Genomic DNA, 18,593 nt, shown 5'->3' with positions numbered 1-18,593 from the left:
ATACTGGCGAGGTTTGCCTTTTTCTTCTCCCGCTCATTTTACAGATGAGAAAACTGAGGCAAACAGGGTTAAGTTACTTGCCCAGGGTTATACAGCTAGTAAGTATTTGAGGCTAGATTTAAATTCACGAAGATGAGTCTTCCTGACTCTAGGCCCTGTGCCCTATCCACTATGGTGCCACCTAACTTTGCCTTCTCCTCTCCCCCCAACTAAAATGTAAGCTGCTTGAGGGCACAGCTATCCTTCTCTTTGCTTGTACTCATATTCCCAGCACTTAGCACGGTGCCTGGCACATAATAAGTGCTTAATAAAAGCCTGTTGTTGACTGACTGACTGACTGACTGACTGGACAGAAACTCAGAAGGTATTTAATCTAATGCCTTCATTTTGCTGACGGCATCTAAAGAAGGTAGGTGATTTACTCAAGATCACACTGGCAATAAATATAAATGCTAGGATTTGAACCCAGAGCCTCCTACTCCAGAATTACTCTTCTTGCCACTGCACTATAGTAAGTAGCATATACCTGATTTGAAACCAACTCCTTTGATGTTAAATTTAATTATCTTTTCGTTGACCCACACTGCCTCTGAGGGCATACATAGGAACAGGGTGTATCAAGGTCCAAAGGAGTCCTGATTTTACAGGGAAGTCTCTTCTTGCAAGACAATGGGGGAATCCCTTTCCATTTGAGATGCCTGGACCCAAGCTTGGCACTGTTGTCCTTTTGGTGAACCCCCTTTGCTCAGAAAGCAGGACCTATAGAGAACCTGAAAAATCAGTTCTTACCCTCCCTATGGGGGGGGGGGGATTAACAGATCTCTGCATTCTCTCCATCCGTTCACATTCCACTGTTTATGTGCTACAATAAGGACATGTTTTCTGAAGAAAGTAATACTTGACTAAATTGTTCTCCTGACGTAAACCTGCAATTTAAAAATTATATAGATTTAGAGTACAAGTCAAAACAGGAAACACATTCCCCAAGTGGATAAAGATATTTATGAGTTAAAATATCTGCTGCTACCAAATTGTCTTGAAATTTCTATTCCTTCTCCTCAGCTTAACAAAGACACTCTTTAATACACAAATGCACACACACACACACAGACACACACACACACACATTTAAAAAAAAACCAGCCTGAATTTACTGCTCAAGACAAGGCTCACTTTAACTTTGGAGAGGGCAGGCAGAATAACCAGTTACCGCGTGGTCCAGAATGAGGACTTTATAAGACCTATGGTCAAATCTTAGCATATTGTCATTGTTGTTCAGTCATATCTGACTTTTCATGACTCCAGTCTGGGGTTTTCTTGGCAAAGCTATCAGAGTGGTTTGCCATTTCCTTCTCCAGCTCATTTTACAGGTGAGGAAACTGAGGCAAACAAGATTAAGTGACTTGCCCAGGGTCACACAGCTACTAAGTGTCTGAGGCCAGATTTGAACTCAGGTCTCAGATTTGATTCTGCTTAGATTTTGGAGCTAGAAGGAATCTTAGAGGTCATCATTCCCTGCCCCTGCCCCTTTCAGATAAGGAGAACACTAGGCCTGACATCAGGAAGACTCAAGTTCAAATCCAGCTTCGCACCTTTCGGAGCTGTATAGCTCAGGGCAAGTCACCTAATCTCTGTCTCTGTTTCCTCTACTGCAAAACGGGGATAACAATAACACTTAACTCCTAGGGTTGTTGTGAAAATCAAATAAGATAATATTAATAATAATAATAATTAAAGTACAATACTTAGCACGGTGCCTGGCACGTAGTAGGCAGTATGTAAATGCTAACTATTATTAACAAGTGTCTGAGATAGAATTTGAACTCGGATCATCTTGATTATAAGTCCAGTCCTATATTCACTCTATCTCTGTGAACTCCCATTTCTATTTTCTCCAAAGTGAGAATAAATTAGAACCTGTAGTGTCTACCTCATAAGGCTATTATAGGAATATGAGATAATTGATATGTGTAAAGAAAGTACTTTGAGAAGCTTAAATTGCTAGATAAACACACAATGTTGTCTATTGTCATATTTCCCCCACAGAGAGGAAATCAGGGATGCTGAAGTATATTTATAGCTAGGCCCAGGGAATATGCTCTTGGCCTTCTGGAGCAAGGTTCCTAGCAGACTGGTGTTAAGCTTCATCTTGAGTTCAGTAGCCAATGAAAGAGGAAGGAGCAGTTGGTTTTCAGAAGTGATCTCAGAGCCTTTAATCACATCACCTCTAACCAGTCCCCTTTCCAGACTAAACTGTTCACATCTTGGCAGTGTTCCCTCTTGGGGCCACGAATGGGAAGAACCAACATGAGAAACACAAACATTCACTTTGGGATTTGTGTGGAAAAGTGGAGACTCCCACCAGAGCCCACACTGCCCAAGGATAGGGAACGGAGACACGGACATTGTTCAAAGACACTGCTGCTCGGTGAAAACAACATTTCTGAAAATTACACTGATTATTTTTCCAGATGAGCAGGTAATTCTCAGAGGCAATTTGGAGAGAATTCAGCCTTGTTTATTACGGGTTCATTTTAGAGAGCCAAACTCTTTGCTCTGAAAGCAGTTTCAAAGCAAAATTCTAAACAGTATTTTAGGACCAGGAGGAAATTACATGCGTGATTTTACCTCCCAGGGCTGTTTGGAGGATTAATGATAGTGAACAGGGAAGCTTTGGGAGAAGAAAATTACCTGAGGAATACAGAGGGTATGAGAAATGCATACCAAATATGACTGCCTAGTCCCTGAGCCGAAAGTTAGGTTTCTCGCTACCAGTTTATTTTCAAAATAATCTTACCATCTATCCGTAAAGAACATCAAAATACACATCTGTGGACAATGTCAGAAAATGTGTTTCATTTTTCTAGAACAACAAACAATAACAAAAAATCCTGATTTTTTTTCATCTTTTCCCATTGGATTCACCTGGGTTTTTTGTGGGGGGAGGTATGAGGGAGGCAGAAATAGTCAATACGCATTTATTAAGGATCTACTGGGTTCCAGGCACAGGCTAAGCACTGGGGATATAAAGAAAGACAAAAGACAGTCCCTGCTCTCAAGAAGTGCATAGTCTAAGGGGACAGACAATATGAAAAAAATAATAGAGACAGAAACAGAGAGATGGAAGCAGGCACAACCTGGCATACTGGATCCGGAGCCAGCTACATGAAAATCTTGGTTCAAGTCCCACCTTCTGCCATACTGGTTAGGTGACCTTGGGCAAGTCACTTAACCTTGAAGTACCCCCAAGCAACTATCTGTGGCTTTAGGACATAGAGCAGATACTAGTCTGTATTAGTGGAATTCACCAGGTATTCAGAATGGTTTAGGGACTCGACCAATGAAATTACAGGTTCATGCTGTATGTATGTGTGTATACATATACATATATACACATATGATATACATATAGGCATATATGTGTATATACACGTAGATGTATTCTATGTGTGCATTTATTCACATACTCTGAAGTAACCTTTTTTTTTACTGAAGATGAAAGATCAGTTAGAGTTTGATTTCTTTTACTATAGAAACTATACCAATTTTAACACTTTCAAATCTTCAGTATAAGATTATATAGTAACTCAGTGACATGGACTAAGGATGTATTCTTAGAAATAGAGTTCTGCTGGAAGAAGAGAATTCCTTGGTATGTCCGGTCTCATGACTACAGAGGGATTTTATCTTTAAGAGACAGTCCACTCTTCTCTTGTCCTAAAAGAGGAAAAGGAGATTGCCAGGAGTACCAGAAGTGTGAATGGAGAGTTGGGGCCAAGCTAAGATGCTGAATCAGGTGAGACTGAGGAGGCAGAAATAGACTAGATTAGAGGGAACCCCACTCCATGGCTGGTATCAAAGAGCACCTGAGCTTTCCTACGTCTTAGGCAACCATGGCCAGAAGGGACAGACTGAGGCTCTGATCTCTGCAGAACTTTCTTTTTTTTTTTAATTTATTTCATTTTTAATTTATTGAATAAAATAAGTATTTCCACAACATAGTACAATAAAAAGATGATTGCACATGAAACTGTAAAACTATTATGCACAACTTGGTATTCCTTTCAAATATACAACAAAATTATCATGTAAATTTCTTCTTTTCCCTTTTCTTTCTTCCCTATCTCCCCCTCTAGAAATGACTACCATTAGACACAAATAGTTATATGTATGTAAAATTACTTTGTACAAACTTCTATTTATCAGTTCTTTCTCTGGTTGCAGGTAGCATCATTCTTCATATGTCACTTACAGTTAATTTGGGTATTTGTAATAGTCAAAATAACTTATCCACTCAAAGTTATTCTTACCAAAAAATTATTTTACTGAATTAGAAAAAAAAATAACAAAATTCATTTGGAAGAACAAAAAGTCAAGAATGTCAAAGGAAATAATGGGGGAAAAAAGTAAAGGAAGGAGGTTTAGCAGTACCAGATCTTAAACTATATTATAAGGCAGAACTTTCCCTGATAGACAAATCATGCAGATTGTGAAGGGCCTAACATGTTAAAACCAAAGTGTTCCTGTTCCTTAAACTTAATTTATACTTTCCAATTTAATCAGCATCTTTCTTAGTTTAGATAAAAATGTGATCGATCAGAACTGTTTCTGATCTGTGTGTTTCATTGTTAGGAAGGAAAGGCAGAGAATGGGGAGCTGTAATAATGAGCTATACAAAGGAAAATGACTTGGTCCAAGGTTTGGGCCTTCCATCTGAATTGGTAGACTCCTCTGTGAAATGGGAACTCAGGAGCTCTTAGAGATTCTTGTTTTTGCTGTTCACGCATTTCAGTCACATCCGACTCTTTGTAACCTGATTTGGGGTTTTCTTGGCAAAGACATTGGAGGGGTTTGCCGTTTTCTTTTCCAGCTCATCTTACAGATGAGGAAACTGAAGCAAACAGGATTAAGTGACCAAGCTAGTAAGCATTCGAGATTGCATTTGAACTCAGGTCTTCCTGACTTCCGGCCCTGTGCTCTATCCATCTAATCTTTTTACAGCCACTCCAAGAAGAATAAGAAACCACAGGAACCTGGATCTCATTATTACTCCTTAGGTACAACCCAGTTTTGAAAAATGACCTCAGGGGAAAGAGATTTGGTAAGCAGGAGGCTGTCTTCGGCAGTTTTAGTCCTCTTACTATTTTCTCAACAGCTGGATTCCTCCTGAACAAGGGATGCATTGGGAAGGCTGACTAAAAAAGTCCTGGAAGGAGTTGGGAAAGGGTAGCTCCACCATGAGGGTGGGGGTTATCTAAGAGGAGGAAGTTAGTTTTCCGCTCACCTAAGTGACTCTAACTACACACTCTTGTTAGATTGTCCAGGTGTATAGGCACTCAGGGGGGTGTTGGAAGGGTGAACAGTGATGTGGGTCTATAATGAGGGGTAATTCTAGGGGAAATGATCAGGTAGATGACTCTATTGTTTTCCTCTTATTCTTAATTGTTCCTAGGACTCTACCCTCCCCCCCACTGCCCCACCCATAAAAAACAACAAAAAAACAAATCTCCCGCTTTTCATTTGCATATCTACAATCTCCAGCATCCAATCTGAGGCAACACATCTCTGGTTCACACTGGTAATCCAAATTCCAACAACCTCTGTCACCCTCCCATGCCTTACTAGCGGGCTAAGAGCTGGTAAAATAGCCACATGGCCCTGGTACCAACTGTAGAAACAAAGGGTAAAGTCACACCTCTTTAGAAAAGGTTAGAGGCTTAAGGCACAGGGCTCAGGCTTGCCCCATCAATTCTAGGATGTAGGCACTGGTTGGCACCCACTGTACCCAAAGCCTACTTTGATGAGCTCTGTATTAAAGCTGTCTTTAATTCCTATTCCTATACCCTTTCATGATCAGAAAATGACTCTGGCTTCTTGAAGACTACCAGAGGAGCACATTCTTTAGGCAGTACTAGCAAGTTGGAAAGACTTCTCACATGACTCTGGTAGTAGAATGCAATCCAAAGACCAGCCTCAATAATTTTAGAGAAGCTGACCAAAAGTTTGACCTCCAGGCAGGGGATTTTTTTTATCTACAGCAATTCATGAAACTATTCACTAAGACAAGCTTGCATCATGATCTATGTTGTAGAAGAAACACCCACATCCATGGAATCTCAGATCTGTTTAGGTATTGAAGGAGGCTACCTACCATTTATGTTAATTTTTCTTGTGTGTCAAGTAACACAGAGATTCTCAGGCTATTATTAAACTCTCTGTGGCCATAATAGAACACTTCTCACTATCAAATGGATTTTGATATAAAGCATGTTGATCTTGTACCCCAATTAAATGGGTTTATTTCCTAGAGTACCTAATGGGTATAGTTATAAGGAGGGCTCACCTTTGAGGGGATACAAGGAGACCCCCACCTCCCAAGGATAACAGTATATCAACCTCTGAGTGTAGAGCAAGATAACAACAATATTCTGAAGCAAGACACAAAAGGCAGACCAAATCTTTACCTTCTGGGTGTTTAGAATGGTGGAAGGGGGAAGGGAAGATAGCCCAGTTGCAGGGAGTGGGATGGGGAAAGGAAAATAATTCTTCATTTAGGTTTCTGCCATCTATTAGGGTTGTCCATCCATTAATAAATCCAACGAGAGATACATTGAATATCAGAATTGATGACCTCATGTTCTTTATTTCCATTTCAGTTAATCAAGTATTTGTTAAAGGCCTATTACATACAAATACAAAGAGTGAACTATTCCCTCCTTTCAAATACTTTACAGTCTATCCTTTCTCTCTTTCATACCACTGGCTAATCTTACTGAGTTTGGGGCCTCTCAAAACCTTCTTGACTCCCGTGAGACCTAGTCACTCATCAGGGTGGTCCATTACCCTGGCTATGGATCTTCCTCGGAATCTCTTAGCACAACGTGATGAATTATAGTATTCTCTAAAATTCAGTTGTATCTTAGTTCCAGTTCTAAATTCTTTTCCTCCCACCTCCAATCCCCCACCCACTGAGAAAGGAAGAAAAACAAAGATCCTTATAAATATGTATAGTCAAGCAAAACAAACTCTCAGCTCTGTGTGTGTGTGTGTGTATGTGTGAGTGAGTGTGAGTCCGCATGCCCTCTGTCTGGAAGTGGATAGCATGTTTCATCATGAGTCCTCTGGTTCCATTGTCTTGATCAGAGTTAATGTCATTTTTTCTGAAGCTGGCAGCACTAACAAGAATCCTGCTGATACTCTACATAGCTTTCATGTTCAAGTGTTCTCTGATAATCACTTGACTACTCACTGAGAACTGTATTCTTCTCTGTGGCCAGAGGGACACCTATAGAGGCTGTTAATTGCATGATTTTTAAAAAATTTTTTTAAAATTTATATTTTTTTATTTTTTTAGTGTTTCTTTTTTAAATTTTTTTTAATATAAATTTATTTATTTTTAGCTTTCAACATTCACTCCCACAAGTTTTTGAATTCCAAATTTATACCCCATCTCCCCCCCCTCCTACCCCAAGATGGCATGCATTCTGAATATCCCTTCCCCTAGTCTGTCCTCTCTTCTATCTCTCCCCCCCATTCTCTTATCCCCTTCCCCTTCTGTTTTCCTGTAGGGCAGGATAGACTTCTGTACCCCATTTCCTGTATTTCTTATTTCCCAGTAGCATGTGGAAACATTTTTTTTTAAGCATATGTTTTTAAAACTTCAGGTTTCAGGGCAGCTAGGTGGCGCAGTGGATAGAGCACTGGCCTTGAAATCAGGAGGACCTGAGTTCAAATCTGGCCTCAGACCAAACACTTGACACTTACTAGCTGTGTGACCCTGGGCAAGTCACTTAACCCCAATTGCCTAAAAACAAAAACAAAAACAACAACAAAAAAACCTTTAGGTTTCAAATTTTCTCTCTTCCTCCCTCCCCACCCACCCTCATTGAAAAGGCAAGCAACTCAATATAGGTTGTATATGTGCAGTTATGCAAAACACATCCATAGTAGACATGTTGTGAAAAACTAACTCTATTTCCCTTAATCCTATCCTGCCCTCCCATGTATTCTATTCTTTCTTTTGACCCTGTCCCTCCACAGAAGTATTTACTTCTGATTACACCCTTTCCCAATCTGCCCTCCTCTCTATCATCCCCCTGCTCTCTTGTCCCCTTCTCCCTCTATTTTCCTGTAGGGTAAGACAGATTTCCATACCCAATTGAATGTGTTTGTTATTCCCTCCTTAAGCCAAATCCTATGAGAATAAGAGTCACTCATTCTCTCTCACCTTCCCCCGTTTCCCCTCCACTTTTCTGCTTTTTTTGTGTGAGATAGTTTACCCCATTCTACCTCTCCCTTTCTTCTTCTCTGAGTATCATCCTCTCTCATCCCTTAATTTTATTCTCCATATATGACCCCTTAATCTTCAACTCACCCTGTGCCCTCTATCTATCTACATATACATACATATAATTTTTTTCCTCCAACTACCCTAATACTGACAAAGGTCTCATGAGTTATAAATATCATCTTTCCATGCAGGAATGTAAACAGTTCAATCTTAATAAGTCTCTTATGATTTCTCTTTCCTGTTTACCTCTTCATGTTCCACTTGAGTCCTGTATTTGAAAGTCAAATTTTCTATTCAGCTCTAGTCTTTTCATCAAGAATGCTTGAAAGTCCTCTATTTCACTGAATGACCACTTTTTCCCCTGAAGGATTATACTCAGTTTTGCTGGGTAGGTGATTCTTGGTTGTAATCCTATCTCCTTTGCCTTCCAGAATATTATATTCCATGAACCTGAGGTCCTTTAATGTAGAAGCTGCTAAATCTTGTGTTATCCTGATCGTGTTTCCACAGTACTTGAATTGTTTCCTTCTGGCAGCTTGTAATATTTTCTCCTTGACCTGGGAACTCTGGAATTTGGCTACAATATTCCTAGGAGTTTTCCTTGGGGATCTCTTTCAGGAGGAGATCTGTGGATTCTTTCAATTTCTATTTTGCCCTCTGGTTCTAATATATCAGGGCAGTTTTCCTTGATAATTTCTTGAAAGATGATGTCTAGGCTCTTTTTTTGATCATGGCTTTCAGATAGTCCAATAATTTTTAAATTCTCTCTCCTGGATCTATTTTCCAGGTCAGTTGTTTTTCCAATGAGATATTTCACATTGTTTTCTAATTTTTCATTCTTTTGGATTTGTTTACTGTGTCTGATTTTCATAAAGTCACTATCTTCCAATTGCTCTATTCTAATTTTTAAGGAAGTATTTTCTTCAGTAAGCTTTTGGACTTCCTTTTCCATTTGGCCAATTTTCTTTTTAGGGCATTCTTCTCCTCATTGGCTTTTTGGACCTCTTTTGCCATTTGGGTTAGGCTATTTTTTAAGGTGTTATTTTCTTCAGTATTTTTTTGGGTCTCCTTTAGCAGCTGTTGACTTGTTTTTCATGATTTTCTTGCATCATCTCAGTTTTTTCCTCTACTTCCCTTACTTGCTTCTCAAAATCCCTTTTGAGCTCTTCCAAGGCCTGGGACTGATTCATATTTTTCTTGGAGGCTTTGGATGTAGGAGCTTTGACTTTGTTGTCTTCTTCTGGTTGTATGTTTTGATCTTCTTTTTCACCAAAGTATATATGGTCTGACTCTTTTGTGCTGCTTGCTCATGATCCCAGCCAATTACTTGAGTTTTAAACTCTTTGTTAAGGTAAGAGTCTGCTTCCAATGTGGAGAATGTATTGTCCCAAGCTTCAGGGGTTTGTATAGCTGTTTTCAGAGATACCTGTAGGTACCTGTAAATTTTCAGTTCTTCCAAGGTGGTATGATAAGGGGTGAGGTGTTTACTCCTTTCCTGGCCTGTGACCACAAGTATTCCTTTCTGTCCTGTAACTGTGAGGAGGGGTTCCTCTCCACAGCTACTACAAGCTCCACCACACCAGCATTCCTCCTCACCCCAGCACTGCTGCCCAGAACTGTGACCCAGATCCACACACGGGCAAAGCAAGAGATTCCTGCCTCAGCACTGGCAAACAGATCCCTGCAGTCCCTCTCTGATCAGCCACTGGATTCTCCCTCAGTCTGTGGGCCAGAAGCTCGGGAAGCAGCTTCACCCCATCAGGGCCACACTCTTGGGGAATGGAGCTGAAACCCCGCCTTCCATTCTCAGCACCGACAGAAACAGACTTTTCCCACTGACCTTCTAAGTTGTCTTTGGCACTGGTGGATTGAGGAGTCTGGAAACCTCCACAGCTGCCTGAGATTCAGTCCTCTGAGGCCCGCTCCAGGTTTGCTGCGGCCTGTGCCCCCACGCTGTGCTGCGCTCCCAGCCTGGCGCGATACACCTTTCTGATCAATCATCCAGGTTGTCTTGGGCTGGAAATTTGTTTCACTCTGTCTTTTTGTGGGTTCTGCTGCTTCAGAATTTGTTTGGAGCCATTTTTTATGAGTATTTGGAGGGGTTTGGAGGAGAGCTCAAGCAAGTCACTGCTCTCACTCCACCCTCTTGGCTCCGTCCCTGCATGATATTTTTGATAGAAGGCAGAAATAGAAGTACTACTCCCATCATTTCTGATGGCCTGTGTTCCTGCTTCTGAGTATGAAGGATATAGAACCAACCAGGAAAGTATCAGTGGATGAATATATAACTGTCATCAAACATGCACTCAAGGCCTTCTCAGCTGTGTAGGAGTTGTCAAGATTCCAATTAATTCACATAGGAGCCAGGTCTTCTTCTACATTATAAAGACATGTTGGAGTATGACTTTAGCACAGCAGACATAGGTGGAAATGGATTGACCACAGGATTTAGAGTTTGAAGGGCTGTAGAGACTATTTGTAGTCCAAAGCTATAATTTTTAAAGATGAAAAAACTGATACCTTGAGAGTTTGAGTGACTTGTCCAAGGTCACACAGGGAACGAGGAGCAGAGCTTAGATTTGAACTCAGGTCAGCTGCTTCTAAATCTTGTTCTCTTGTCACTGCCCTACACCTGCATCCAGGACTGATACAGTTTACTGCTCAGAATGATAGAATGAGGTTGGATGGCTTTTTCTCCCTTTCTAGTTTGCCAAGATCTTCCACTGTGTCTATTCCTAGCCTTCTTGAGTTCTAGGTCACAAATGTAGTCATTGACAGGGGTGGGGTTTGAACCCAGGGCCTCTGATTTCAGACTTGGTCTTTTTATTATTGGATCACTTTGCCTCCAACTGAGGACAGATGGCCTCCAGGGATGAAGCTGGGACCTTCCCATTGAATTGCTACAGTTAATAGGAATCTAGGACAGGGTTTGGGAGTGTATCCAAAGTGAGCTCCTTGTTACAAAAACAAGACTCTCAGAAAAGAAATGCAGAAGGCCCAAATCAGATCGACAAATAAGAGACACTAACACAAGAGGTCAGATCTGAAAAGGTAAGGAAAGTAACCCAGGGATCCTCTCCCAGCCTACAACCTTCCCCAAACAGGTAAAATCCAGGGAAAGTGGACATCAAGGGAAGACTGAAAAACAACCAAAAAAATGGGACAAGAGATGTCCCAAAAGAGCAATATGGAGCTGGAGAGGTGCAGGGCCTCTTTTGCTGAGCACCTAGCCCCTTTTTCCAGCCTGTCATAACTTGGTTATATGTATATGATACATTTACAGAATCCTCAGATATTTTTGTTAGTACTAAGTTTAAATCTTTCTTTCTGTTCTCCCCTGCAACAGAAACATCCATTTCTTGTAGTAGTTAGATGCCATCCAAAATAATCTTGGGATAGTTAGTTAACCTCTGAGCCTCAGTTTCCCCATGTGTCAGATAAGGAAGGGTTGACTGGACCAGTGATTCCCAAAAGTTGGGCTGCAGTACATTTGTGTGCTATAAGTTTAAGTATGCCATGTGACATTTCAGAAGTTATGTTATTGTAGACTTAAAAAACATAAATTATTTTGCTTAATATAAGTTGTACTTACCCAGTATGGTAAACATACTATTCACAAAATAAACAAAACTTTCTTGCTCCATACATTGGTTAGTACACACTAACCTCAAAAATGGCAAGTTATTGAAGAGCATCGGTGTATGAATATGTACCTCCCCACCCTCCAGGAGCATTGCCGTTGGAAGATTCAGGGGACCATAGTTGCTTATGGCAAATACTAGACTGTGAGCAAAAAAAGTATGAGGACTTTTGGACTAGATGCATTTGAACATCATGTGAAGCTCTGAGATTTAGTGGTTTTCCTTCTCATTGGGACGATAACCAAGCTTCATGGACCCAGAAAGTTCTCTTCTCTTGTACTTCTAACCTAGCCACTTGGTTAACCCTTGACTTGCCACTAAATAGGGCACTGACATTAAAATAATTTATTTAAGTTAACCCTGCATTTTATTATCCCCAGCTTACTCCCAGAAGTGGTTTCAAAGCCATTTCTTATTTGATTTTCTTTAAAAAGCTAAACCTCTCTCCTGCTGAACATTTTAAGTATTTTGTGAACCCAGCCAGACAAGTTTTATGCTGTATTTTCCTCATGGCATTGCCTCAGCCCCTCTTGTCTGAGGCTGCTCTACAAAGGATTGTGGGTCATGGCAACTAATCTCTTTAAGTCTGTGTTGGCAAGACATTAAGAACCATTGGCAGAGCCTTGTGGATCCTTAGGGGTTAACCTGCAAGCAGTGGCATCCTTGGGGAAAGGCAAATAATCAGAGGGCTGTTGAACAGAATTCTCTCTGGGGTTGTCTGTCTCAAAGAATCTTGTTCAACCTTAACGTGTTTGTGGGAGAAAACTTGTTGGCAAGAGCCTACTGCCTGTGCTTTACCATGATAAGTGCCTTTTTTTTTGTAGTCAACACATAAAAAAAATGTCCATAGGTCCACATCAGTGTGAATGATGAATCCCTTGAAATGGTCATTTATGTTTTAATTCACAGTATTTGAAGTGATAATTATGTACCAGCTGGTCATTGGTTTAGCCTAATGGAAATATGTGGTGTGAATTCAAATAATGCCATCAGTTAAGGGGATTTGTTGTTCATACTAACAGGGACCTGCTTGTATTCTCACCTGATTTCAGTTAATTGTGCACTGGAAAGTTTACTCAAAGGCAGTATGGTACCTTAGAAACAGCTAGATGGCTCAGTGAACAGAGCACTGGGCCTGGAGTCAGAAAGACCTGCGTTCAAGTCTAGCCTCTGACACTCACTGGCTGTGACCCTGGGCAAGTTATTTAATCTCTGTTTGCCTGAATCTGCTGGAAAAGAAAACGGCCAACCACTCTAGTGTCTTTGCCAAGAAAACCCCATTTGGGGTCATAAAGAATTGAATATGACTAAACAACAACAAAAACATGGTACCTTGGAGAAAGCACTGGCCTCAGAGTCGGAGGACTTGGGTTCGAATCCAGTTTTGGTTCCAGTATCCCTGAGACTCAGTTCCCTCATCTGTGAAATTAGGGGGTTGGATTAGATGACCTCTGCAGTGCAAAATCTATGCTTGAAAGTGGTCAGCTGTGGGAATGACCTGTCAAATTGTTCTCTCCTCTACTTCCATCCACAATACACTCAATGCATAGCCCATTCTCATAAGCATCTTATAGAGGTGAGAAAGGAGATTTATAGGGTAGCAGCTGCCCTTTATCTTCATGGTAGGCTTTGGTTTTTGCTTCTATTCATCATGAATGCAGGGAGCTGAAATGAACAAAGGGTCCTAAACATAATGATAGTAACAATAATGATGATGATGGTAATAATGATGGCTAGAATTTATTCAACAATTTGAGATTTGCAAAACATTTTACATACATTATCTCATTTGGTTCTTACAGCAGCCCTGTGAGTTAGGTGCTGGTATTATTCCTACATTATAGATGAGGAAACTGAGGCCAAAGAGGTTAGTGATTTGCCTAAGGTCACATAGCAAGTAAGTCTGTGAGTCAGGATTTGAATTCACAACTAGCAGTAAATCAATAAATGAAGTATTTCCGTCCTTGTAGGTTAAGCTGTCAATGGCATAGCCAATGATCATCCCCTGCCTCCATTTGTCATAACTAGCTTTCTGCTATCTGCCAGAATTCCTGCTGGGAAAATGAACAGAGTTGCTAGCTTACCTATCAATTCATCAACAAACATTTTTTTTTTAAGTGCCTACTATGTTCCAGGCACTATGTTAGAAATTAAAGATAATCAACAATGCAACCTGTATTGACAAGGAGCTTTCTTATACCCATCTTGGACCTAGCTCAACTCTTCCTTACAGTAATTATCTTTACTCCACAAACCACCATCCCAAAGAATCAGGGGAACTGCAAAGTGCCTAACTTCTTCCCACAAAAGTTGCCCCCATCTCCAAAATAAATGAAATTTAAAGTGCTCTGGTTCAGTTTATCCAACCCTACCCTGATCCCATCTCTTCTTGAAACCAGAACATTGGAAGAGTCACTACAATTAGTTGGGGAATCTCCTAGGACTGACTATTTGAGGTGAGAGTATTCAAATATCTGTCTGGAAAAAGGCAAAACCAGGAAAAAACCCCCTCTAGATAGTTGGGTACTCATCTTCCCCACACACGTCTGGGCTGTGAAACATCCCATAATCTTTGTTTGCATTTTGCTTGAGTTGAATATGCTTTGGGCTTTAGGCTAGCAGGAGGGCCAGTTGCTCTTTGCCTGAAGTAATCTGACCATCTCTGATCTGAATTCAGGCTTGGCTACCTGGCCTAGATGGCCAACCGAGATGTTCAGAGTTTCTTTTTGAATGCTTGGAGTAATTATTTCACTTACTGTCTAGCCCCAGGGCAATAAAATGCTGGAGGAACCAATGCTTATGGTAAGCAATGAGCACCTTCATGGTAATAACTTTTAATCACCTAGAAAACAGGACCCATAAACCCAGAATCACTTGTCATCTCGTTGGCCAAGTGAAAATGTGCCATGGTTAGTGTCATTGCCCAAGATTATCTTTGTGGTTGCCTAAGAGCTGCAGTGGGTCCTAATAGCAAACATGTGATTTCACCCTTTTACAAGGCACAAATTAGCACATCCTGGAACTGCTTTGTGTCATTAATTCCATGATAAGGGTGTGTTATTGGCTCTACTACATGATTACATAGCAACGGAGCCTTCCCAAGGAGCTTAGCACAGTTCCTTGGGTTTTGTAATTTGCTTAAGGATTATATTTGAAACTGCCCATGGTTGTTGAGTGTCTTGGAAGGAGATGAAGAAGTAGAAGTAGAAGTAGAAGTAGAAGTAGAAATTTGAGAAGAAAACAAAAAGGAAGAGGGAACAGTGGGATGAAGAGGAAGGGGAGACGGAAGAAAAGGAGAAGAAGCAGTCAGTCAATAAACGTTTGTTACATGCAAATTTGCTATGTGCCAGGCATTGTGCTAAGCGCTAGAGATACAAAGAATGGCAAAAACACTGGCCCTGTCCTCAAGGAGCTTACAGGCTAATAGAGGAAGCAAATGTGATCAACTAGGTACACACAAAATATATATAGCTGTAGATATAGGATAGATGGAAGGCAGTCTGAGAGGGGAAGGCATTAGTAGTTGAAAGAACCAGGAAAGACCACCTGTAGAAGGTAGGATTGAACAAAAGTGGAGATGAAGGAGTAGAGCATTCTAGGCATGGAGATAGGAGATGGAGTGTTACATTTGAAGAACTGAATATAGACCAGTTTTGCTGAAATGTGGAGTGTATAGAAAAGAGTGTAAGAAGACTGGAAAGGTAGGAAGGTGCCCAATTGGCACCTTAAATGCCAAACAGAGGATTTTATATTTCATCCTGGAGGTAATAGGGAGCCATAATAGGTCATTGAGGGGAGGAGTACAAATGACATGGGACAAGAGTAAGGTGTTTCTTTGTTAGAGGCATTTTATTCCAAGTTAGGGCCATTCAGCTGGGCTCAAAACTATTTGTATTTGGGCTGGGAGATGCAAGTTACCCAATGGTGAAACATGCTTGCGAATTAAATAGCCCACAGTCACCTGTGACATATCAGGGGCAAAACTGGGTCTTCCCCACAGCTTCCACTCAGGTTTCTCTCTTGTGTGAGGTTCTGCCAGAATTTTTCCTTTTTTATTTCCTCGCCACCCCTACCCTAGCTCCTATAGTCACTAGACAAGCTCCTGCTCCAACCTCTTGGATCTAAATCCTTCTGGGGGTATAGGGGGTGATCAGTGGTCTCCCAACTGAGCCCCCAAAGAGGCCATTGTATAACAGAAGTGTATTTTTGATCTGTCACCCTACTTGAAGGCTTTCTGTTTGCTTCCCATATAAACCAGGAGGGAGGCAGAGCTGCTGGGAATGAGCAGATCAGAAAGAGCACTAACAGGGAAAAACAAAGTCCAGGGATGTTGAGTCATTGAGACTTCCTATGGGGATTGCTGCTAAGGAGTGAGTATCATTGATTACTTTCTATCAAGCCAGAGAATCATATGATCATAGATTCAGATCTGGAAGTAACCTCAGCAACCAGAAAGTCCAAGCCCCTCAATTGACAGTTAAGGAAACTGAGGTAAACTGAGAAAAATTGTGACTTGCCCAAGGTCACCCCAACAAGTTCGTATCTGAGGCAAGATTTGAGGGTGGATTTCCTGCCCATTGCCAAAGCCGGGGTTTATTCAGTGCCAGGCACAAAAAGTCTTATTCAGGGTTCTTCTCCCTTCCCTCATCTCAAATATTCAATGACCTCCCTCTCTACTTTTCTCAGGATAGAACTTATGTTAGTCATTTACACCTTATTATGGATTAGAAACTGGTAAAAGCCACAAGAGACATTTGAAGGCCAGAGGGGTTGTGTTCCCTCTACTGGGGGAGAAAGTAACCAGGCTGAATAAATTATAAATCCTTCATAATTTTTTCATGGGACTATTGACAGATTTGATTTCTTCTTCTGAAAAGTGCCTGTTCATATCTTTTGACTATTTATCGTTTGGGGAATGGCTCTTACTTTTGAAAATTTGACTCAATTCCCTATATATTTGAGAAATGAGAGGAACTGGCTGTAAAAAAATATCCTCTTCTTCCCTCCTTCTCTGCTTTCCTTCTAATTTAGGCTTCATTGGTTTTGTTTGTACAAAAATTTTTAAATTTCATGACATAAAAATTATCCATTTTTACTTCCCATGATCCTCTCTCTCTTGTTTGGTCAGAAACTCTTCCCTTATCCACAGATCTAATGGGTAAATTTTTCCTTCCTCCCCTAATTTACTTATGATATCACCCTTTATGTCTAAATCATTTACCCATTTTGACCTTATTTTGCTATATGGTGTGATATTTTGGTCTATGCCTCATTCTGCCAAACTGCTTTCCAGTTTTCACGGCAATTTTTGTCAACTAGTGAGTTCTTTCACCCAAAGGTTGGATCTTTAGGTTCATCAAATACAAGTTTACTGTGTATATTGTGTAACTGATCTATTCCACTGATCCACCATTCTTTTTCTTGGCCAGTACCAGATTGATACAGTTTGAAATCTGGTATTGCTAGGCTGCCTTCCTTCACATTTCCCCCCATTCATTTCCTGGATATTTTTGACCTTTAGTCCTTCCAGATGAATTTTGTTTTTTTCTAGCTCTATAAAATAATCATTTGGTAGTTTGTTTGGGATGGCACTGAATAAGTAAATTAGCTTAGGTAGAATTGTCATGTTTATTGTCTCAGCGTACCCATGCGCAATTAATATCTCTGGTTGTTTAGATCTGTCTTCATTTGTGTGAAAAGTATTCTGTAATTGTATTCAAATAGTCCCTGGGATTGTCTTGGCAGGTAGACTCTCAATTATTTTATAATACATGCAGTTATTTTAAATAAACTTCTCTTTCTATTTCTCCCTCCTGGGTCTTGCTGACAATATATAGAAATATTGATGATTTGTGTGGGTTTGTTTTATATCCTGGGACTTTGTTAAAGTTGTTAATTATTTCAACTAGCTTTTAGTTGATTCTCTAGGGTTCTCTAAGTACACCATCATATCATCTGTGAAGGGTGATAGTTTTGTTTCCTCATTGCTTATTTTTATTCCTTCAATTTCTTTTTCTTGTCTTATTGCCATAGCTAGTATTTCTAATACAAAATTAAATAATTGTAGTGATACAGCCTTGCTTCACCCATAAATTTATTCATGAGGCTTGCTTATCCCCATTACAGATTAGCCTTGATTTTGGTTTTAGGTAGATGCTACTTATCGTTTTAAGAAAGCCTCCATTTATTCCTATGCTTTCTATGTTTTTCATAGGAATGGGTGTTGTATTTTTAAAAAGCTTTTTTCTGCCTCTATTAATATAATCATATTATTTTTGTTGTTTTTGTGATTGCTATAATCAATTATGCTGATAGTTTTCCTAATATTTAACCAGCCCTGAATTCCTAGTATAAATCCCACCTGGTCATAGTAGAAGATCTTTGTGATATATTATTGTAATCTCCTTGCTAGTATTTTACTTAATTTTTTTTGCATCAATATTATTGGGGCAATTGCTTAAAGTTTCCTTTCTCTGCTTTTGCTGTCTCTAATTTAAAAGAAATTTGATAGGACCCCTTTACCTATTTCTTCAGATAGTTTATATAGTATTATGATAAATTATTCCTCAAATATATAGTAAAATTCACTTTTAAGCCATCCAGTCCTAAAGATTTTTTCTTAGGAAGCTCATTTGTGTCTTGTTCAATTTCTTTTCCTAAGA

This window comes from Phascolarctos cinereus, unplaced genomic scaffold (assembly GCF_003287225.1).
Source record: "Phascolarctos cinereus isolate Bilbo 61053 unplaced genomic scaffold, phaCin_HiC Scaffold_1;HRSCAF=81, whole genome shotgun sequence".
Classification (NCBI taxonomy): Eukaryota; Metazoa; Chordata; class Mammalia; order Diprotodontia; family Phascolarctidae; genus Phascolarctos; species Phascolarctos cinereus.
This window is presented reverse-complemented; position numbering follows the sequence as displayed.